The 25011-nt window shown below is 41.9% G+C and overlaps 1 protein-coding gene and 3 long non-coding RNA genes across 17 annotated transcripts in view; 3 read left to right on the top strand and 1 right to left on the bottom strand.

Annotated features, from left to right (window-relative positions):
• MICAL2 (microtubule associated monooxygenase, calponin and LIM domain containing 2) overlaps positions 1 to 24328 on the bottom strand; it is a 238432-nt gene extending 214104 nt beyond the window's left edge. For 9 of the 14 annotated variants that reach the window (XM_072118866.1, XM_072118868.1, XM_072118870.1 and 6 more), the window contains exon 1: positions 1818 to 1988. The gene's annotated coding sequence lies outside the window, so the exon portion shown is untranslated. Of the gene's footprint in view, positions 1 to 1817; positions 1989 to 24224 lie in introns of those variants that run through there. The other 5 variants (XM_072118873.1, XM_072118874.1, XM_072118862.1 and 2 more) reach the window with 4 other exon arrangements.
• LOC140071295 (uncharacterized) lies at positions 12485 to 13977 on the top strand. Its single transcript, XR_011849107.1, has 2 exons — positions 12485 to 13134; positions 13709 to 13977. It is a non-coding gene; the product is annotated as an uncharacterized lncRNA (long non-coding RNA).
• Positions 14746 to 16478, top strand: LOC140071296 (uncharacterized). The gene is made up of 2 exons (XR_011849108.1): positions 14746 to 15580; positions 16210 to 16478. It is a non-coding gene; the product is annotated as an uncharacterized lncRNA (long non-coding RNA).
• On the top strand, positions 17238 to 18978 carry LOC140071297 (uncharacterized). Its single transcript, XR_011849109.1, has 2 exons — positions 17238 to 18081; positions 18710 to 18978. It is a non-coding gene; the product is annotated as an uncharacterized lncRNA (long non-coding RNA).
• Positions 24329 to 25011: the final 683 nt, after the last annotated feature.

Genomic DNA, 25011 nt, shown 5'->3' with positions numbered 1-25011 from the left:
ATAACACTTATAGTATATAACACAGGCGACTTACACAGTGTATATCATAACCTGGCTGCTATAACCTAGGTATAACACTTATAGTATATAACACAGGCGACTTACACAGTGTATATCATAACCTGGCTGCTATAACCTAGGTATAACACTTATAGCATATAACACCGGTGACTTACACAGTGTATATTATAACCTAGCTGCTATAACCTAGGTATAACACTTATAGTATATAACACAGCTGACCTTATACAGTGTATATCATAACCTGGCTGCTATAACCTAGGTATAACAGTTACAGTATATAACACAGGTGTCTTACACAGTGTATATTATAACCTGGCTGCTATAACCTAGGTATAACACTTACAGTATATAACACAGGCTACTTACACAGTGTATATCATAACCTGGCTGCTATAACCTAGGTATAACACTTATAGCATATAACACCGGTGACTTACACAGTGTATATCATAACCTAGCTGCTATAACCTAGGTATAACACTTATCATATATAACACAGATGACCTTATACAGTGTATATCATAACCTGGCTGCTATAACCTAGGTATAACACTTATAGTATATAACACAGGTGACTTATACAATGTGTATTATAACCTGGCTGCTATAACCTAGGTATAACACTTATAGTATATAACACAGGCTACTTACACAGTGTATATCATAACCTGGCTGCTATAACCTAGGTATAACACTTATAGTATATAATACAGTGTGTATTATAACCTGGCTGCTATAACCTAGGTATAACACTTATAGTATATAACACAGGTGATTTACACAGTGTATATTATAACCTAGCTGCTATAACCTAGGTATAACACTTATAGTATATAATACAGGCGTCCTTACACAGTGTATATTATAACCTAGCTGCTATAACCTAGGTATAACACTTATAGTATATAACACAGGCTACTTTACACAGTGTATATCATAACCTGGCTGCTATAACCTAGGTATAACACTTATAGTATATAATACAGGCGTACTTACACAGTGTATATTATAACCTAGCTGCTATAACCTAGGTATAACACTTATAGTATATAACACAGGCTACTTTACACAGTGTATATCATAACCTGGCTGCTATAACCTAGGTATAACACTTATAGTATATAATACAGGCGTACTTACACAGTGTATATTATAACCTGGCTGCTATAACCTAGGTTTAACACTTATAGTATATAACACAGGCGTCCTTACACAGTGTATATTATAACCTAGCTGCTATAACCTAGGTATAACACTTATAGTATATAACACAGGTGTCCTTATACAATGTGTATTATAACCTGGCTGCTATAACCTAGGTATAACACTTATAGTATATAATACAGGCGTACTTACACAGTGTATATTATAACCTGGCTGTTATAACCTAGGTATAACACTTATAGTATATAACACAGGCGTCCTTACACAGTGTATATTATAACCTAGCTGCTATAACCTAGGTATAACACTTATAGTATATAACACAGGTGTCCTTATACAATGTGTATTATAACCTGGCTGCTATAACCTAGGTATAACACTTATAGTATATAACACAGGTGACTTACACAGTGTATATTATAACTTAGCTGCTATAACCTAGGTATAACACTTATAGTATATAACACAGTGTATATTATAACCTCGCTACTACAGCATAGGGTTAGGAGTAGTGCCACAAGTTGAGCTCTATGGGAGGTCACTGCCTCCTGTTGGCTTTGTCACTTGCTGTCACATCCAGGACTTGTCAGGGACAGGACAGACAAGCAGAGAGATCAGCAGGTCCTTACCATGAGCTGGGAGCAGAGCCCCATGAGGAGGGTGCCGGAGCCTCAGCAGGGGGTCATGGTGTGTTGGGGTTAGGTAGGTCCAGGCAGTGGGGAGCAGTGCACACAGTCTGACAGGTCCGCTCACATTGCTGCAGCTGCCGGGACTCTGCACTGGGGAGTGGAGGGGGGCGTGCCCGACAGCGGCTGACTGACAGCGCGCAGGCCACGCCCTCCCCGCGAGCTGCTGTCAGTCACGTGGCGCTGATGACTCCCCTGGGATTCCGGGGGGAGCTGCTCCAGGTCACAGGGGGTCCGGACCTGTCATACTGGAGAGCATGCTACCAGGAGCAATGCATGGTGAGGGTTGTAGTGCTAGCCGTCCTCTAGCACTGTATCACACGTGAAGGGCTTAGATACCTCTGCTCTGCAGGGTGTATCACACGGGGTAAGGATCGGAAAAGCCCAGTATGTAATTATAGGCATAGAAAACGAGGGATCAGCTTTAATACATCAGACTGTATCACGCTTCAGCGGATAGTATTACGCATGATGTGATTAGATACAGCAGATAGAGATACACAGTGAAAGGTTTAGATACATTAAACTGTATCACGCACAGAGTAAGTTTATATACAGTATCAGTGAGTATGACATCTTTGGTACATCAGCTCAGCAGATAGCATTATACATGATGGTATAAGATACAGCAGATAGAGATACAAAATGAAAGGCTTAGATACATCACACTGGATCACACACAATAAACTTATATATAGCAGGTCAGTACCATAAGTGAAACAAGTCCCTAGACATAATCAGACATAGATTCAGTATACATACAGTGTCACAAGTGATAGGCTTAGGTACGGCAGCTCAAAGAAAATGATTATATTTCATAGGATTAGATACAGTGGATAGCAACCAATTTCACATGTGTTTGGCTTATAAGCTTAGATACATAGATACATCAGACTGTATGCTACACAATAAGCTTAGATACAGCAGGTCAGCAGACTGTGTTATACATGATAGACTTAAGTACAGCAGCTCATCTCAAATTATTGTCTATTGCAGTATCACACTTGATCAGATTAGATACACCATCTCAGCAGTAAATATCAGAAATTTCAGGCTGAGATACAGATGCTAAAGTCCAATTCCATTTACTTGCCTAAGTTTATGAGCCCTAATCAGTATGGGAATTGTTTCTATTCGAAAACCATATACACTTGACTGAGACAAGTCTAGGGGCAGACAGAGCAAGAATTCAGGCAAATATGGACCCTCCTGACAGTCTCCCCTATTCGCAGGATAAGCGACTGATGATGGGGGTCTGACCACCGGGACCCCCTGCATTTACAAGAAGTGAGGCCCCCAAATGCTTCATACGGAAGTGTACTACTCCATTCACTTGTATGGGACAGCTGGATCTTGTGGATAAGAGATATGTGGTCATTTGGAAGACATTCCCTTTAAATATAGGTGCAAATATGGACCCCCTGGGACAGGTTTTATAATTGACCACCATTGTATCCTCATGACCTACACATCGGGTTTATCCTATTCTGTACAATGGTGACAACATGACACTACCCCACCATAACTTTCTTGACCCCAATCATGTTGTCACCACAAGTCACTACGCTGCGGGACCGTCCCCTGAGACAATGGCTCTGATTTTTTTTTTTTTGGTCTCTCTCTGTTTTTGTGCTTTATTAACCACAAGTTGTGATGTAATTCCATTTCCCCTGATGAATTCTGACTAATTCTGAGCAACTTCCTACTGCAACTTAATATCCCCTCAAGTATCAAGTTGTCAAGAACTGCGGAGACAACTTCCATGCTACCAGCGAGACCCAAAAATAGAGAAGCTATTACGAAAAGCTGCGCAAATTGTAATCACAGATGTGGCTTTAATTACTGATTATAATGGATTATTGTGATTCCTAATGCTGCTGAAGTTCACTTTTTTACCCACAATCCTTTGCCTTGCGGAATTCTGACAGATGAATAAAATGCTAGAGTGACAGTGAAGACTAACACTTATTTTTGGGGTGAGGGCTTTAATACAATTTTTTGGGGTTTTCCATGATTAATATATATTGACAATCTATCCTCAGTGTAGGTCATTACTATCACAGTCCTGGGACTGCTGCTTAGAGCAGCTGATCAATGGAAGTGCCAGGTGATAGACCCCCCACCGATCAGCTGCTTCCACTTTTCAGGTCCTTGATGTCCTATCTATCAATCACATGGCTTGCTTGGATCTCTGTCCCATTCAAGTGAATGAAACTGAACTGCAATCCCAAGCACAGCCACTATACATTGTGTGGAGCTGTGCTTGGTGAATAATAAAGAACCTACAGAACTTGAGTGAAGACTGCAGTCTCATAAAACAACAGATTATTATGGCGTCTGGGTGTCAGGCCCCCACTGATCTATATTGATTACCTATCAATTTCATGTATATCCCCCTTTAAGTAAAAGTCCATTTGCATATGGGGTTGTTTACAGACAAACAATGACACCCAGCTTTTCAGTAACCTTTTAAGTGCCACAGGAGTATCAAGAATCAAAGGAAATGTCTGGTCTCGATTGTCAGAAATATTACAGGAGTTTATTCTGATGAAATGGTATTTATCCATATAATCGTACAGTCAATTACTTAAATGTATTGTGTTTATATTCAGGTTTCCCGTCCACATGCCAGAACCTGTCGAATCTGGGTGGGTGCAGAAGACACAATGAAGGTAGGGTACTCATGTATATTTCATCTCAGGTCACAGGGTAAGTGTTTGATCTTCAATATCAGTTACTACAGTATAGCTTTCAGTTATACAGGCTTTGGTGAGGTATCTAAGTCTCTCATGTATGATACTGTCTGCTGAGCCAGTATATCCAATCTTATCATGTGTTATACTATTATACTGTTGCTGAGCCAGTGTATCTTCCTGTGTTATATGGTTCTGTCTGCTTAAGCAGTGTATCCAAGCCTATCATATGTGATACTGTCTGCTAAACCAGCGTATCCAAGTATATCATATGTTATACTGTCAGCTGAACAGGTGTATCCAAGCATATACTAAGTGATACTGTCTACTCAACCAATGTATCCAAACATAATATGTGACATTGTCTTCTGAACTAGTATACCCGTGGCTTTTAGACTTGATAATGTCTACTAAACCAGTGAATCCAATCTAATCATATGCAATACTGTCTGCTTAACCAATGTATCCACACCAGTCATATGTGATACTGTCTGTTGAACTAGTGTATCCAAGACTCCCATACATAATACTGCCTGCTAAACCATTGCATGGAAGCCTATGATATGTGATGTGGAAGAACCACGCAGCACTACTACTCCCATCATCTGTCATTACAGAACAAAGGTTTTAATTGTCTGTTATAAGTGCGCAATTAGGATTTGGAATAGTTTCCTATTCTCAGAGGGGACAACGCTTTAACACCTGGGTGTGTTCTAAAAGATAACCTAATGACTGATAATGAATTTTGGAATTCTGTATAGGGCATGGCCTTTCAGGTTACACAACACTGAACTAATTTGTGGGCACGTCTGGGAATGCATACATTTCTGGTGTAAAGATATTCTCATATTTCGTGTGGAAAGGCAACAAAAGAGTTCACACAGTTGCCTATATGCTTATTGCCATTGTATCAGTCAGATTTTGGGGTATGTCCAGGGTTGGGGGAGGTATGTGCCAGACAGTGGCGTAACTTGAAGTTGAAGGGCTAGAGTGCAAAGTCTATGCCAGGCCCCCGACTATATTGTATGGTGTATAGTACTAGTCTTCTTATATGGGAAAGTGACACCTTATGGGCCCCTAAGCCTCTTAGGCCCGGATGCGACTGCACCCCCTGAAGATACGCCCCTGGTGCCAGAATTAATACATATGCGTTCTCAGGTTTAGGACATTGAAAATGTATGCCAACACATTACACGTGACACAACTTCTGGCCCTCTTTCCGCATTCTGGGAGTTGGAAGGTATGTGTACATTTTACCCAGACAGCCATGAGCAATCCATGAAACACGATCACTTTTCCTGGGACAACTCTGGTTCATCATCTGCATTTCCAGGGTCATTTATTGCTGTCTGAAGAGGTCCTTAGAGTGGCCTAAGAATCACAACTTATCACCTGTGCACAGGGCGATCCCTAAGTTCCCCTAACTTTTAATATGCAGCTTTAGATAGTCCATATACCATACTTGGTAATTTGGTAAATTTTCGAACAGTTTGCACCACTTTGCCTATTCAATGCCCCTTTAGTGTGACACAATCATATTGCGTGTCCATGTCACATACAAAATGACAGAGTGCATGTGATTGGCCCATTTTTCTGTGACTCTGATCATTCCCCCTTTTTTGGCAGCCCCTGACAAGTTGGCATGTATGGAATTTACCCTAAAATGTAAGTTTTGAGTGAACTTTTGGGAAGGTATAGGAAGAGACTAAATGCAGCATCAGTGCAGGTTTATTGAAGATATCACAGTACACTCTACAAGTGCTTTTGTATCAATGTTATTTTACAGTGTTTCTGAAAACTACTCAAATAAAGTTTATTGAAAAGAATATGTTTACATCAACTTGAGTCTTTGCCCATAACAACCAATGAGATAACATCTTTTATCATTTTAGAACAGGTTGCAATATGAATGGAATGATTTGATTGGTTTCTATGGCTACACCGTCTAATCTACATGAGGCCTAGTAGTGTGTGTACATGTATTGTGATTATTTAAATAAACTTTATTCATAACATTTTGGTGTACATTTACATATTTATGTATGAGACAACTTCCCAAGCTGCAAAACTCATAACAGGTCCTATCCTTGTCCGTGTTTGCGGCTCAGCAAGTCTTTTATCCTGCCTTTGGTGTGTGCTTCGTCCTCAAATATGGGCTGCTGCAAATAACGGACCATGGAAACGCTGTTTGCGCCCCGACACATTTGTGTGCAGGTAGGATAAGACTCATAAAATCTACTATAATAATAATAATTCCTTTATTTATATAGCGGACACAGATTACGCAGCGCTGCACAGAACTTACCAAATGGGTCTCACTATCTAATCAACCTACCAGTATGTTTTGGAGTGTGGGAGGAAATCAGAGGACCCAGGGGAAACCCATGCAAACACGGAGAGAATATACAAACTCTTTGCAGATGTTGACCCTGGGACTTGAACCTAGGTCCCCAGCGCTGCAAGGCTGTAATGCTAACCAGTGAGTCACCGTGCTGCCCCACAGTTTAAATCATTATATGGCTGATGGTGATATAGGCAATAATTATGGCTTCTGGAGTTCAGCCTTAATGACTTTGTTTAGGAGCTGTATGGATAACGTCCGGTGTGACGCATAGTAGATAATGGCAATTCGGTAATTTGTGGGACACCCTTTTAATGTAAACTTCCTGGGCAGTGGATCAGCACTGTCACCTTACTCTTAAGCGTGCTGTCACACGCTGCGTTTTTGGACTGTTCTTAGTGTGTTTCAAAAAACGCACCTCGTGACCGCACCCTAAACCTGAAAAGCAGAAATGGACCCGCACTTTGCAGTCACTTTCGTTCAGATGCCCACTTACTGTAATAGGACAGACTGTTCACGCACAAGGTACTGCTCTTTGAGGTCTGTTCTGGGTGTGAATTGGTAATAAAATTTCTTGTAAACCAAAGATTCTAGTTCTGGGATAATGAAAATTATTCTTGAAAGTGAAATTTTCCTTTAAGAAACAGAGAACATTCCGCCCACGTTCGGCCTTTCTAAGAAACCCAGAGACTAATAAGCGGCGCCTGATACTTACAAGAACAGATACAATAAAATTAACCTTTTTTTTTCCCCCTGTCTAAACCTCTGGAATGAATAAATAAATCAGGCCCAGCACCAACTTATTCAAGATGTTTTGACGTGAAGGAGACGCAGCCAGATTGACCATATGACTATGGAAGCGGCGCAGCCCTGAGAGCTGGCTGGTAAACACCCTTGGGGCACACTGCCACAGGTGTGGCTGCAACAACATTTCGACATTCAGCACATTTATGCCCTTGTGCCCTCTCTGAACACTACCCAAGCTGCAAGGAAATATAAATGAATCTAATCTACTGACAATTATTTATTTTTTTTATTCATGTTTGTCATATAGCGCCTGCATATTCCAAAGTGCTGTACATAAGAGGTTAAAATTGTGCACTTCTAATATTGTCTGTAGGGTTGGAAATATAATGGCACCCAGAGGATTGTGAAAAATTAACCATAATTATCTGCAATGGCAGAGCGTCCCCTACAAGATTTCCTGCCAAAACATTCTGACATAGGAGAAGAAACAAATTATCTATAGATTATCCATAGTCTTTAATGGCAGAGCACCCGCTCCAGGGTACATTTTCTATCAAAATTTTCTAATATGGGTCAAAATATGAGTATGTGTGCAAAAAGAAGCAAAACTGTGAGACTAAGTTTTGGAATGATGATAGTGGTAATAGTTATAAACTAGTTATACTCTTTATAATATCTTTATAGCATGCAAAAGATCTGTGTTCAATGTTAGTGACGCAATTGGACAATTTTCTGTGGATAACTCATTGAAGGGTTTTCTTAGAATATTCAGAACCACAAATAAAATCAGAACGTAACTAATCATGAATATTCTGCAACAATTGCGCCACCTAGAGGAAGAGTATGGAAACTGCTTTGGAACATGTGACAGGTGTCTGGAGTACAACATGTAGGATTAGATGTTAGTGTGCAGTTTGTGCCTCCTGTGTATGTCACGGTGGAATATTTCATTTTTTGTGGTATGATTTGAACTTTTTGAACTATTTTTGAAATATTTGTGGTAATACTTTGCACTAAATACTGGGCAGATTGGGAGGATGTCCTTCACAGCTTAAGGACGGTTTCACACACAGCGTGATGATCTAGTGATCAAGCACCATGCAAAGTCTAGTGTACAGTACTAGTCCTCTCATATAGGAAAGGTACACTATATGAGCACCCTAGACCTCTTGCGCCATGTTGCAACTGCACCCTCAGCACCCCCACAAGTTACGCCCATGGTGGCGAAGAAGAAATATCTTCCTGTATAATATATCACTATGAAGCATGGAGCTCTGTAACCAGAACTTTGGTCTGTGAAATCTGTTCAGCGCACAAACCGCTACTGACCCAACATTGTTGAATCTTTTGGCTATGTTCACATCTCATTTTGGGACCACATACCACAATTTAAGCAATTGTACTTAAGTGAATGGATGTAAAAATCGATTTGTGTCACGTCTTTTTTTACATTTTGCATTTTTCACTAGTTTTTAAGTTGACGTATGTAACTTTGAATATACAGTCCTAATCACAAAATTGCACAGCCAATTGGTTAATGTTTCCTTAAAGCCCCTTGTATATGACCTTTTGGGCGTGGTCACACAGTGCGTTTTTGAACTGTTCTTGGATAGTTTTTAAATGCCCTGAAAAAGCATGCATTTTTGCAGTGTTTTCTATGCGTTTGGGCGGTTTGAACCCGTTTTTCTGGAAGTGTAAGCAGTTATATTAACATTTTCACAGCTGCTTACACTTCCAGAATCGAATAAAAACTCATTCAATCCAGCCAAACGCATGGTAACCCTGCAAATACGTATGCGTTTTAAAACGCATGCGCTTTCATTGCATTTAAAAACACTCCAAGAACACAGCGCGTGACCACACCCTTAGTACACAATTAACCTGTAAATGTCTAGTGTAGGGTTTTATTGATCATTTATGTGTTGTTGTCTGTCAGGGCTGTCAGGCTTCTGAGGTAGTGATCCCACTGGACCAGCACAGACGATGACACAAGCCGACACCTGGGAATCCAAGTGGCACCCAGTCTTCACCAGAGCCCGCCGCAGAGCAGGATGGTCTTGCTGCGGCGTGGTGCCACCAGGTTGTTCCACAGGTTGAGATACAGAATCACTAGGCTGTCTCATGGTCAGGAACAAGCAGATGGTCAAGGCAGGCAGCAATGATGCAAGGTCGGGGACGGAGCAGGAGGTCAGGGCTGGCAGCAAAGGAGCAGAATCGTAAACAGGATCGGGGTCACAACGGGAGGTCTGAACACTGGTATAACGCAAGGGAAGCTTTCTCATAGGCATGAAGCTCTAAGATTCGGCAGGGGTTGCTGGGAGAAGCCGGCTTTTCAAGAATCCTGGAAGAGGTCAGCGCCAATCAGCACCGCCCTGGCCCTTTAAATCCGTGAGTGCCGGCGTGCTCGCGCCCTAGGGAGCGGGGACGCGGGCGATGGCCATCCGGGATGGGAACGGGAATGCAGAGAGGTGAGTAAGCTCGGAATGGGGTGCCACCACATACGATCCGTGGATCACAGTGGCACCCATGAGATTATAAAGAATTGTCTTGACAATCGAGATCCATTATCAGCAACTCACCAGCTTGCTGATGGTCTCCACAGATCAAAAACCAACAAAACAGTGATGCTAGAGATATTTTGGATTTTAATGACATGGTGACTTACCTTCTTCTGGTGGCCACTGAAATGTGAAAATCTGTACAGTTATGTTGCCCGATTCTTGGTTGTGAGATGGTTGTATACGCTGTCCTGTCTATATACTTGTAGGTCTCCTCTGAGTAATTCTCATTAATCAATAACTGTAATTTCTATGTTCAGTAAAGTCATGTTCTCACCTTACATGGACTAGGGCTGTAAACAACCACGACAAAGGTTACTGCATAGAGCGGTGATATCATTACCTTCTAAGGCTTGCACCTCACCTGAACCGTCCCATAATAGGTAACTGCTCCCCATACTACGGGGTGATCTCATGATATCCAATGGGCAAAGACCTGCACTATTGTGCTTGTAATCCAACTACAGGGGCAAGGCTATAGAGGGGGATAGGTAGCAGTAGCACCCGGGCCATGGTTTGGGTTGCTACATAGAAAGCCACCAGTATTAAAAAATGCACATTAGGTGGGAGGTTATAGCTGCAAATAATATTTTTACAACCCCCCTTGTTTGTATTAGCCCAGTAAGCCCCTATTAAATCGGCTCCCCCTACAGGCAATGCAAGGTATAACAGCACTTAAAAGGGAGATTTCTGGCCAACGAAGAAGGAAACGGGTAGAAAAATATAAAAACTGTGAATATTTCCTGGTGATGACTAATCCTACAGTTATTATATACAGTGTAAGTCATTGTAGATGAGAGACTACAAACATATCACAAAGTTTTTACATAACCAGTGACATACCGGAGATGATTGTATGGTAACAGTTTTTGCTACAGGTCAGGGTGCACTGTGCTATCATCTAAATCTAAACTGTTCCACTTTTCTCCCCATTAATATCCTTGGATTGATGTCGCGGATCCTGTTACTGGCACATGTCCCGGACTGGCACTGCCATCCTCTTTAATAATATGTGGCCAGTGCTATGCAGCAGGACAGAAGAATATATATGAGGAATGGAAAGTGCAGGGAGTTATAAAAGCCATTATTAGGGTGAATGACCTTGTCTACTGGGGGGCATTCATTATTGCTTTTTCATGTGACTGTACATTTGTTTGATATTTATTTTTGTTTTTGAATTTTTGTTGAATTTATTATTGATTTGTACCCTTCCCTTGGAATTTTATGTTCTTGAGATCATTAATATGCCCCACAGTAGCTAATATAGTAACAATGCACCCACTGTATCCAATATAGAATCATTGCCCCATAGTACCAACATAGTTACAGTGTCTGCGCAGTAGGCAATATAGTAACAGTGCCACCCTCAGTAGCCCACAGCAGCCAATAGTCGCATTTCCCCTATAATAGCTAAAAGTCACAGTGCCCCCTCTGTACAATAGTGACTGACTAGCTACATCCCCACTTCAAAAAAGTACAGTACCCTGCCAAACAGGGATTTGTAGGTAAATGTTGGGTAATAAAGGGCTTCTTATAGGAGTGACTAGTGGAAATAAAACTTTGTAACCCTGACTCTATGAACTTAATGGGATTTCCCCCTGATTTCTGATAGAGGGCGGTCCCCCAATTAGTCTCCTTAGCTGCCTAATAATGACAATTCTGGCATCAGCTTTTACCTAAATATGAGCCAAATGTCAAATTGAATTCAATAGAACTCAGGGCCACAGGATCGTATGGTTTTAGGCCCCAATACAACCATCATGGGCAGCCATTTACCCATTCAACCTGAAGCCGCTGGGACCTTATACAAAATTTAGGATCCCAAATTACAATGTACATTACTGGTCTCCTTCTATGAGCCCCCCCAAGGCTCCATCCCAGGTGCATCCCCCCCTGAAGTTGCTGGTTTTTTAACATATGACACAAAAAGTACAGCATGAAAGTATATGTAAATTTATATTTTATTATTATCATTATTATTATCATATTATTTTATATATTATCTATTGACATGTTATGGTTTGTGGCTAATTTGAATATGTAAATAGCATTGTGATGTCACACGGAATCCCATGAGGTCACGTTGCTTTATGACGTCACGTTGTCACCGGCTTCATGGAAATAGAATGCGAAAATCATTTGTGTTTCTTCACCGATTACTGTGAAGAGGCGATTTCTTTTGCTCTATTCTTTGCGAATATGAAGCGTACGATAAAGATTAACCGCGAGATGTGGCGCACTACGAATAGTGCGGAGCCGCCAGCACCTCGCAGGAGGACAGCTCCAGTGAGTATATTGGAGACTGAGCACATTCAGGAGCCCCCCACATCATCTGCTGGGCCCCAGAAAGAGCTGACCACTCGGAGGACCCTAAAGAGGAGGAGAGCGGAGGATTCGGGGTCTGACCACCCAGTGGCAAAAAAACCAAGGCTGGACCAGGACTTACCAGCGGAGAGCATCAGCCGGGACAGTACCCCGCGTAAGACCCTGAAGAGGAGGAGATCAGAGGATTCGGGGTCTGATCACCCAGTGGCAAAAAAACCAAGGCTGGACCAGGACTTACAAGCGGAGAGCATCAGCCGGGACAGTACCCCGCGTAAGGCCCTGAAGAGGAGGAGAGCGGAGGATTCGGGGTCTGACCACCCAGTGGCAAAAAGACCAAGGCTGGACCTGAACCCAAAATCAGGTACCTGCATCCTGAAAAAGGCTGCACGTAGGAACCTGAAGAGGAGGAGGAGAAGGTAGGATTCCACTTCTGATCATCCACCGGCCAAAAAAACGAGACCAAGCCGGACCTAGAAGCAAGCAGCAGCGACCTGGATAAGACCTCTTATAAAACCTTGTAGAGGAGGAGAGCGGCAGATTCCGGGTCTGAACACCCAGTGGAGAAAAGACTAACACTAAGCCGGACCTATAATCAGGTAGGAGCTGCCTTATATAGGTATAAGTACAAGTGATGACTACATAACGCCATAACTGTCCACTGGTTGTGTCTGGTATTACAGCTCAGTTTTGTTTATGTGAATGTGGCCAAGTTGCAATACCACACACAACCTGCACATTGCAGTGGCGCTGCTTTATTGATTTATCAAGACTGTCCTACAAAAAAAAACTATACTATACTATAATACAAAGGGAAATCTGCAATGTGATTGTTCACTAAGGACAACTAGGACAGTCATTCTTACAGACCATTTATGGAGTAGTCAGATATCGGTTCAGGGACGGATTGGCCCACCACCAGATTACTAGAGGATTCTTTGTTGGGCCCATACTATATGGCACTATTAAGCCTCAGAAGTTTGGTTGGGGTTGGTATCATTTTCTCTTGTGGAGCCTAAGGAGCCCCAGTCTATAGCTGCATAAGATGTCTATGTGCACTCAATATCAGTAAGTGGTCACTAAAGCTCTGCTCCTGCACAGATACTTCCTACACTCAGGACAATCAATGTTCTGTTTATATGATCCATCTCATGTCTGTATCTTCTCTCCTAGACTGAAGCAGTGACATATCAGCACACTGTCCCTCTGCGCTCACCGGTCACCTGCAGGAGCGAAGAAATCCCAAACTGAAACCAATGGAGAGCACAAGGGAAGGAAGTGCAGAAGAGGAGCAGACAGGAAGAGTGCAGAGAATCTAAGTCATACAAGAGAGAGCGGACAGGAGAGAAGAGGAGACGGAGCGGCACCAGAACTTCATAGAGGGCGATAACCCATTACTATATATCACCACAGCCTGATAATAAAATACTCTCCTTATATCATATTGTGCGATTTTGTTTTAGTCTGATATCTAATAAGTCATATTTATGGGAATTGGGTTGGAGAGAGGCTGTCACTGTGCTAGTGGATAAAGAGATACTTCAAGCAGGTGATGTGTCCTTAGTCTAGTACAGGGTGAGATTCAAATTTTTACCAACCTATTTAGATTTAGAGCTAAATGCACTCATTTATAGATATATTCAACCCATTCAATACCCCATAAATAAAATTGAAAAATTGTAAACTGTATTGATCCAGAAGTTACACACAACACCAGAACCACCAAGCTCACCATACATACAGCCTCAGAACCAAGTTCTGTACGTACATACAGATCCAGAGCCAAGTTTTGTACATAAATACAGCACCAAAACCAAGTGAACACCGTACACACAACATCAAAAACAAGTTTTATACATATGAACCAAATTCTGTACATATTTACAGTACCAGAACCAACCAAGTATGCAGATAAAACACCAGAAAGTACAGTGCCTGCCCAAACAGGGATTTGTAGGTAAGGGTTGGGTAATAAAGGGCTTCTCTGTGCTACGGCTTATAGGAGTGACTAGTGGAATTAAAACTTTGTAACCCTGACTCTGAGTTCTGGGCCTTTAAACATATGACACAAAAAGTACAGCATGAAAGTATATGTAAATTTCTATTTTATTATTATCACTTTATTATCTATAGACATGTTTTGGTTTGTGGCAAATTTGAATATGTAAATAGCGTTGTTATGTCACACGGAATCCCATGAGGTCACGTTGCTTTATGACATCACGTTGTCACCGGCTTCATGGAAATAGAATGCGGAAATCATTTGTGTTTCTTTACCGATTACTGTGAAGAGGCGATTTCTTTTGCTCTATTCTTTGCGAATATGAAGCGAACTATAAAACTCAACCGCGAGATGTGGCGCACCACACGGAGCGAGGAGTTACCCGCACCTCGCAGGAGGACAGCTCCAGTGAGTATATTGGAGACTGATCACATTCAGGAGCCCCCCACATCATCTGCTGGGCCCCAGAAAGAGCTGACCACTCGGAGGACCCTAAAGAGGAGGAGATCGGAGGATTCGGGGTCTGACCACCCAGTGGCAAAAAAACCAAGGCTGGACCAGGACTTACCAGCGGAGAGCATCAGCCGGGACAATACCCCGCGTAAGGCCCTGAAGAGGAGGAGATCGGAGGATTCGGAGTCTGACCACCCAGTGGCAAAAAAACCAAGGGTGGACCAGAACTTACAAGCGGAGAGCATCAGCCGGGACAGTACCCCGCGTAAGGCCCTGAAGAGGAGGAGAGCGGAGGATTCAGTGTCTGACCACCCAGTGGCAAAAAGACCAAGGCTGGACCTGAACCCGAAATCAGGTACCTGCATCCTGAAAAAGGCTGCACGCAGGAACCTGAAGAGGAGGAGGAGAAGGTAGGATTCCACTTCTGATCATCCACCGGCCAAAAAAACGAGACCAAGCCGGACCTAGAAGCAAGCAACAGCGACCTGGATAAGACCTCCCATAAAACCTTGTAGAGGAGGAGAGCGGCAGATTCCGGGTCTGAACACCTAGTGGGAAAAAGACTAATACTAAGCCGGACCTATAATCAGGTAGGAGCTGCCTTATATAGATATAAGTACAAGTGATGGCTACATAGCTGGGGTTTTTTAATTAACAGCGCCATAACTGTCCGCTGGTTGTGCCTGGTATTGCAGCTCAGTTTTGTTTATGTGAATGTGGCCAAGTTGCAATACCACACACAACCTGCACATTGCGGTGGCGCTACTTTATCGATTTATCAAGACTGTCCTACAACAAAACTTGCCAAACACAGCACAGCTATTATATACAGTATAATGAGCATAATATATAGGGAAATCTGCAATGTGATCGTTCACTTAGGACAACTAGGACAGTCATTCTTACCATTTACAGAGTTGTCAGATATCAGTTCAGGGCCGGATTGGCCCACCACCAGATTACTAGAGGATTCTTCATTGGGCCCATACTATATGTCACTATTAAGCCTCAGAAGTTTGCTTGGGGTTGGTATAATTTTCTCTTGTGGAGCCTAAGGAGCCCCAGTCTATAGCTGCATAAGATGTCTATGTGCACTCAATGTCAGTAAGTGGTCACTAAAGCTCTGCTCCTGCACAGATACTTCCTACACTCAGGACAATCAATGTCCCCACAAGTTCTGTTTATATGATCCATCTCATGTCTGTATCTTCTCTCCTAGACTGAAGCAGCGACATATCAGCACACTGTCCCTCTGCGCTCACCGGTCACCTGCAGGAGCGAAGAAATCCCAAACTGAGACCAATGGAGAGCACAAGGGAAGGAAGTGCAGAAGAGGAGCAGACAGGAAGAGTGCAGAGAGTCTAAGACTTACAAGAGAGAACGGACAGGAGAGAAGAGGAGACGGAGCGGCACCAGAACTTTATAGAGGGCGATAACCCATTACTATATATCACCACAGCCTGATAATAAAATACTTTCCTTATATCATATTGTGCGATTTTGTTTTAGTCTGATATCTAATAAGTCATATTTATGGGAATTAGGTTGGAGAGAGGCTGTCACTGTGCTAGTGGATAAAGAGATACTTCAAGCAGGTGATGTGTCCTTAGTCTAGTACAGGGTGAGATTCAAATTTTTACCAACCTATTTAGATTTAGAGCTAAATGCACTCATTTATAGATATATTCAACCCATTCAATACCCCATAAATAAAATTGAAAAATTGTAAACTGTATTGATCCAGAAGTTACACACAACACCAGAACCACCAAGCTCACCATACATACAGCCTCAGAACCAAGTTCTGTACGTACATACAGATCCAGAGCCAAGTTTTGTACATAAATACAGCACCAAAACCAAGTGAACACCGTACATAAAACATCAAAAACAAGTTTTATACATATGAACCAAATTCTGTACATATTTACAGTACCAGAACCAACCAAGTATGCAGATAAAACACCAGAAAGTACAGTGCCTGCCCAAACAGGGATTTGTAGGTAAGGGTTGGGTAATAAAGGGCTTCTCTGTGCTACGGCTTATAGGAGTGACTAGTGGAAATAAAACTTTGTAACCCTGACTCTGAGTTCTGGGCCTTTAAACATATGACACAAAAAGTACAGCATGAAAGTATATGTAAATTTCTATTTTATTATTATCACTTTATTATCTATAGACATGTTTTGGTTTGTGGCAAATTTGAATATGTAAATAGCGTTGTTATGTCACACGGAATCCCATGAGGTCACGTTGCTTTATGACATCACGTTGTCACCGGCTTCATGGAAATAGAATGCGGAAATCATTTGTGTTTCTTTACCGATTACTGTGAAGAGGCGATTTCTTTTGCTCTATTCTTTGCGAATATGAAGCGAACTATAAAACTCAACCGCGAGATGTGGCGCACCACACGGAGCGAGGAGTTACCCGCACCTCGCAGGAGGACAGCTCCAGTGAGTATATTGGAGACTGATCACATTCAGGAGCCCCCCACATCATCTGCTGGGCCCCAGAAAGAGCGGACCACTCGGAGGACCCTAAAGAGGAGGAGATCGGAGGATTCGGGGTCTGACCACCCAGTGGCAAAAAAACCAAGGCTGGACCAGGACTTACCAGCGGAGAGCATCAGCCGGGACAGTACCCCGCGTAAGACCCTGAAGAGGAGGAGATCGGAGGATTCGGAGTCTGACCACCCAGTGGCAAAAAAACCAAGGCTGGACCAGGACTTACAAGCGGAGAGCATCAGCCGGGACAGTACCCCGCGTAAGGCCCTGAAGAGGAGGAGAGCGGAGGATTCAGTGTCTGACCACCCAGTGGCAAAAAGACCAAGGCTGGACCTGAACCCAAAATCAGGTACCTGCATCCTGAAAAAGGCTGCACGCAGGAACCTGAAGAGGAGGAGGAGAATGTAGGATTCCACTTCTGATCATCCACCGGCCAAAAAAACGAGACCAAGCCGGACCTAGAAGCAAGCAACAGCGACCTGGATAAGACCTCCCATAAAACCTTGTAGAGGAGGAGAGCGGCAGATTCCGGGTCTGAACACCTAGTGGGAAAAAGACTAATACTAAGCCGGACCTATAATCAGGTAGGAGCTGCCTTATATAGATATAAGTACAAGTGATGGCTACATAGCTGGGGTTTTTAAATTAACAGCGCCATAACTGTCCGCTGGTTGTGCCTGGTATTGCAGCTCAGTTTTGTTTATGTGAATGTGGCCAAGTTGCAATACCACACACAACCTGCACATTGCGGTGGCGCTACTTTATCGATTTATCAAGACTGTCCTACAACAAAACTTGTCAAACACAGCACAGCTATTATATACAGTATAATGAGCATAATATATAGGGAAATCTGCAATGTGATCGTTCACTTAGGACAACTAGGACAGTCATTCTTACCATTTACAGAGTTGTCAGATATCAGTTCAGGGCCGGATTGGCCCACCACCAGATTACTAGAGGATTCTTTATTGGGCCCATACTATATGGCACTATTACGCCTCAGAAGTTCTGTTGGGGTTGGTATCATTTTCTCTTGTGGAGCCTAAGGAGCCCCAGTCTATAGCTGCATAAGATGTCTATGTGCACTCAATGTCAGTAAGTGGTCACTAAAGCTCTGCTCTTGCCAGATACTTCCTACACTCAGGACAATCAATGTCCCCACAAGTTCTGTTTATATGATCCATCTCATGTCTGTATCTTCTCTCCTAGACTGAAGCAGTGACATATCAGCACACTGTCCCTCTGCGCTCACCGGTCACCTGCAGGAGCGAAGAAATCCCAAACTGAGACCAATGGAGAGCACAAGGGAATGAACTGCAGAAGAGGAGCAGACAGGAAGAGTGCAGAGAGTCTAAGACTTACAAGAGAGAACGGACAGGAGAGAAGAGGAGACGGAGCGGCACCAGAACTTCATAGAGGGCGATAACCCATTACTATATATCACCACAGCCTGATAATAAAATACTCTCCTTATATCATATTGTGCGATTTTGTTTTAGTCTGATATCTAATACTTCATATTTATGGGAATTGGGTTGGAGAGAGGCTGTCACTGTGCTAGTGGATAAAGAGATATTTCAATCAAGTACAAGAGTCACCATCTTGTTTTCCAGGCTGATTTCTGGATTCCCTGATTACACATGGGGATATTCAGTTTTATAGGACAATTGTATTTACCAGGTGATAGAGAGAAAGCCAGAACTCACGAGAGGACCAGGGAACATCTCCATGATCCCTCCTGCTCCATCCTATCCCTTAATTACCTATTTCTACTTGAAAGTCCAAATTCTTTTTCTAAACTAAATGCATGTCGATGCTCCTGTCCAGGGAGAAAAAAAAAACAAAGCCTCCTCATGCCCCCTTTTGTTTTAATAATCCCCCGAGAAAAATATTAACCTCTTGCTGCACCATGGTGTGGTAGTAAGTGTATGAGCCCTCTTCATACATGGTGAGTGTTTTCTGTATAATGCAACAAACACCCACCACATACAGCCCCGATCGGTGCTAGGTCCAATCGTGAGGGTTAACCATTTAAATCTTGTGTTGGATCACCTCACTCCCTTGACCTCTTTTGGGGGGCGATGATCCATTGCTGCAACAGCGGGAGGATGTATGTGATACTCCAAGGCCTGTCATGTGACATGATCTACAGAGGTGTGCCTGTGGGACACTGTTATAGATCAGTGAGAAAATACCCATATACTGCAATATATGTTAAGATTGATCAGACCCCCTAGGGTTCAAGTAACCAAGAGGTTCTAAAAATACAATTAATAAAAATTACAAAAAAGAACCTAGAACTTCAAAAGATCCCCCTTCACTTAGAACTTGTATAAAAATATATAATCAAAATCATAAACATGTTAGGTATCACTGTGTCCCAAAGTAGCCCGATTTATTACAATACAAAATCGGTTATTCCCAGCATTAGTAAAGGTAAATTGCGCTGAAATGTCCAAATTGCCACTTTATTGCAACACATAAAACTTTGACTAAAAAGAGATCAAAAAGTAATACAATCCCCAAAATGGTAACATTGAAAATGTCAGCCCATCCCGCAAAAAAGACACCCTACACCGGTCCTTACACCAAAGTATGAAAAAGTTTTGGCCTCAGAATATGGCAAGATGAAGAATTTTATTTTGTATCAAAGATTTACTATTTTTTTTTTAAATCTAGTAAAACATAATAAAACACATATAAATACGGTAAATGTGCCAATAAAGGGAACGTGTCATTTGGTGTGCGCAGTGAATCTGGACCCAAGAGAAATTGGCACAAACTTTTTTTGTCCATTTCACTGCATTTGGATTTTTTTCCAGCTTCCCAGTACATTGCATGGAAAATTAAATACCATCACTTAAAAACAAGCTAAAATACAGCTAAATGTGTGGGTGAGCACTCGGCCATGTGAATGAGATTAAATTTTTTTACGAACCTATTTAGATATAGAGCTAAATGCACTCATTTATAGATATATTCATCCCATTCAATACCCCATAAATAAAATTGAAAAATTGTAAACTGTATTGATCCAGACGTTACACACAACAACAGAACCGCCAAGCTCACCATACATACAGCCACAGAACCAAGTTCTATACTTACACACAGATCCAGAAGCAAGTCTTGTACATGAGTACAGCACCAAAACCAAGTGAACACCGTACATACAACATCAAAACCAACATTAAAACAAACATAAACCAAATTATGTACATACTTACAGTATAAGCACTAACCAAGTATGTAGATAAAACACCAGAACCAAGCTACATACATACATAAACCAATTAAATCAAGCTAAATGCATAAAGAAAGCACCAGAAACCATCTCCGTGTATAAATATTGACAGTTATGATCTTGCAGGCTGTAGAAGAAGATAAAGCCCTGATCAGAACATCACATCACCATATTGATGAGTACAATGGAATTGCCTAGTTGACAATTAGTTGCGGGCTGCACAGAGACTTTTTGGTGCTCTACTTGTGCTCAGAATGGCCCACTGGGGGACCAGTGAATCCACCTGTGGGCCCCAACACCTGGCAGAATAACAGGAGCCTCTATCTCTATCGGTGAATGATAATACTCTAATCTTGGATCGGTTAATGTATCTATGTAGTAATCTTGGTACTGGTATAGTAATGAAATTGGTTCTAGTGCTGTATTTATGTACTGTGCTTGGCTCGTGCTGTGTTTATTTACTTAGTTCTAGTGCTGTATTTATGTGTTGGGCTTGGCTCTTGCGCTGCATTTATATACTGGGTTTAGCTTGTGTGCTGTATTTATCTACTTAGCTTGGTTCTATTGCTGTATTTATGTATTGAGCTTGGTTTTAGTGCTGTATTTATTTTTTATTCTTGGCACATGTGCTATATTTAGAAGCTGAGCTTGGGTTTTGCGCTGTATTCATGGACTGAGCTTGGCACAGAAAAAAGGATTCAAATTCGAGACACTTTTAAGATACCTACAAGTTATCAGTTTTAATTGATAGCAGGACCTTGTATCAAAATACACCAAAACAATTTGGGGAATGGGTTGAATCAACGTCATAAAATCCAACGCCCCAGATCACCCCAAAGACATCAAGTTGAGCTATTCTATAAAGTATCAAAAATACCCACCAGAGGCCAGACGCTCCAGAAATCCCGTATCACACTATCCCACCACCCTGACGTAAGTTTCGCACCCTGCTCTGACCCCCAAGAAGCCTGGATGCCCTCAAAAGACATATACATGATAGGAAGGGATAATGTGGAGAATCTCCATGAGTAATTGCTTCATCGCTGCAGCTGTAATTGCTCTCCAGTTCATTACTGAACAGAGTAAAGATTTGTCTCGTCATACAGTGGTACAGCATTTGGTCTGAAAGCCCATTCTGCAGTAACCAAACCCCTCATTAGCAGAAAGAATGAAAAGGTTAGACTCACCTTTGCTGAGGAGCATGTTGTTTAGACAGAGGGGAAGTGATCCACAGTTCATTTTAGAAGGACTGAACCCAAAGTGTGTAAAGAAGTCAGTGAAAGGCAGTAGTGGAAGTGTCAAGGTTTGGGGAATGTTTATGCAGCAGGAGTTGGACCTCTCATACAGCTACATGGATTTGTGTATCAGAACCTTTGCAAAAGCCACATGGTTCCTTTCTTGCGTTCAATGACAATGCCCTATGTTGCACAGCAAAACTAGTAAAACAGTTTCTTGAAACAGAAATTCCAAAGCCCAGAGTCCTGATCTAAACCCAATAGAAAGCTTTTGGAGAATCCTTGGTAACGTTATGGCCATGAAACCCACAACAGTCACAGAACTGTGGAAGAGACTGGAAGAAGAACGGAGCAGGATCCCAGCAGAACCGTGTGAGAGACTAGTGATGTCCTGTGGCCGGGGCCAGTGGTGTAACTAGAAGCTGATGGGCCCCAGTGCAAAGTCTGTTCCAGGCCCCCAAATATAATGTGTGGTTTATAGTAATAGTCTTCTCATATGGGAAAGTGACACCATAAGGGCCCCCTAAACCTCTTGGGCCCGGGTGCGACCGCAACCTCTGCACCCCCTCAAGTTACTCCCCTGGCCGGGGCTGAGGTCCTGTGCACTCCCTACTGGCTGGTGACTGGTGGGACCTACAGAGAGTGTGATTCTAATCTTTCTGTGCCCAGTCATTGCTGTTCTCTTAGTATCATCATCACGGTTTATGTTGATACTTTGGTAATTATATAAAACGCTGTATTAGTGACCTGGTGTCCCCTTACAAAAATCCATTTAATGTTGATCAATGGAGATTACATTATTTCTGATAAAAGTCAGATAATAAAAAAATAATAAATAAAATAATAAAAAGTGATCAGACATCGTTGTCTAATTTTCATCTGGAATGTAAGATGGAAATATCTTTGCTGCAATCTGTCTAGTCTTTAACGTAGGTCTCACTGCACTTTTCCCGCTGACATCCATCAGTCTGCAGCACATCACAACACGTGAACTATTTCACAGCCTTGATAGCGAGGGAATCGCTGCTGCAGCACATTCAGTTCTAAAAACATCTCGACCCTGGAGAAGAGGCAGCTACAAGTGTCCAGATACAGATACATCATTAATTGTTATATAGAAGAGCCATGGCTGTGAGCATTCACCCTCTGCACCCCCTCCATGTCACCCCCTGCCGGCATAACCTGAGGTCTCCTGGCTGATAAGGAAACAATGATCCATGTGCCGCAAAAGCAACAATGTATTATATGAAACATAGCGGAAAAGTTTCCATTGCTACATTTCTGCTACACGGACTATAAGGTCACAACATACTTGTATGTTATTACATACCTGTTATTATAGTCTTATACAAGTCTTGACTACTTTTAGCTTTAAGAAAAGACTTAAGAAAAAATGACATTACATGGAGATCAATTTTTACAAAGTCTAGATGAAGTAAAGTCCAAGTCAGCACAATCTCATAGACTCCTAATAAGGAGGGGTGCAGCGCCCCCAAAGGTTCTGGCTTGATCCTCTTGTAGATAAATAAAGTAAAAAGTGGGCAGCACTCCGTGGTTCAAATTTCAAAATAAAAGGTGAACTGTATTGAACAAGTGGCGATGTTTCGGTGTGTAACACCTTTATCAAGCCACCTGCCACTTGTTCAATAAAGTTCAGCTTTTAGTTTGAAATTGGAACCATGGAGAGCTGCCCGCTTTTTACTTTATGTATCTATCCCAAAACTATGTGTCTCAAAGGTATCTATTTTTCTAAATTTCTCACCACCCATAACTTATATTGCTTTGCTGGTTTCTTTTAAATCTATCTAGCTTTTGTTTCTTTAATTCCATGCCAATGTTTCTTATTATTTATCTATATGTAGAGATGTAAGCAGCGCTTCAAGGCAAAAGTCAAATGCAAAACTGTGGTCTTCCATACATGGAGTCGTTACGGCTCAGCCTTTTTCTCAAGCATATCTATCTCGTATCTATCTATACACCTCACATCTATCTGTCTGTTTATCTATCAATACAATATCTATCTATCTTGTATCTATTTCATATCTGTCTATTATTTCTCTCTCTCGCTATCTATCATTTATCCCTCTCATATATGTTAATGTAATGTAAATCTATCAATAATCTTATTATAGACAATAATAAAATAATAGAATGTGTTCAACTTTAATGTAAGAAATAAATGAAGCCCATTTTTATGAGATGTAACAGTACATTGTGTGTATATTAGATATGATACAGTACAGACCTGCTGCAGGACTTTGTTGCCCTTGATGAGTGATATCTTCTTGGGGTTAGGATCTCTCCAGTGTCCTGATAGCAGGCGGGCTGCAGGCTACGGGCTGTGCTGTGTGTAATGCTGAGTAGTTTGCCTTCAATTTAGGATTCTCCGAATTATAATTAGATACTTGATCAGCGCCCGGAGCCACATCAACCCCCCCCCCCCCTCCTCCGCAGGCCATACATGGCACCCATAATACTAACAGCTTATATCATTATATAATCACCATAAAGGAGTCACTGTATCTAAGCATATCATGTGTGATACTGCCTGCTGAACTACTGTATTTAAACCTATTAAGGATATTCAGATATTCTACTGCTGAATTATATCTAATCCCATCACATACCATGTGATATAGTTCCCTGAGCTGCTGTATCTAATCAAATCATGTTTGGAATAATATCTGCTGAGGGGTGTATCTAATCCGATTTTGTGTGATACTGTGTGCTGAGCAGTGTATCTTATACTATCTGGCGTGATACCATGAGCTGAACTGTGTATCTAATACTGTCCTGTGTGATACTGTGTGCTGAGCTGTGTATCTAATCCTATCCTGTGTGATACTGTGCGCTGAGCTGTGTATCTAATTCTATCCTGTGTGATACTGTGCGCTGAGCTGTGTATCTAATCCTATCCTGTGTGATACTGTGTGCTGAGATGTGTATCTAATCCTATCATGTGTGATACTGTGTGCTGAGCTGTGTATCTTATGCTATTGTATGTGATACTGTCTTGTGAGTTGTGTATCTAA

This window comes from Engystomops pustulosus, chromosome 7 (assembly GCF_040894005.1).
Source record: "Engystomops pustulosus chromosome 7, aEngPut4.maternal, whole genome shotgun sequence".
NCBI lineage: Eukaryota > Metazoa > Chordata > Amphibia > Anura > Leptodactylidae > Engystomops > Engystomops pustulosus.
The sequence above is the reverse complement of the archived record's forward strand: the minus strand, read 5'-3'. Positions and strand labels throughout refer to the sequence as shown.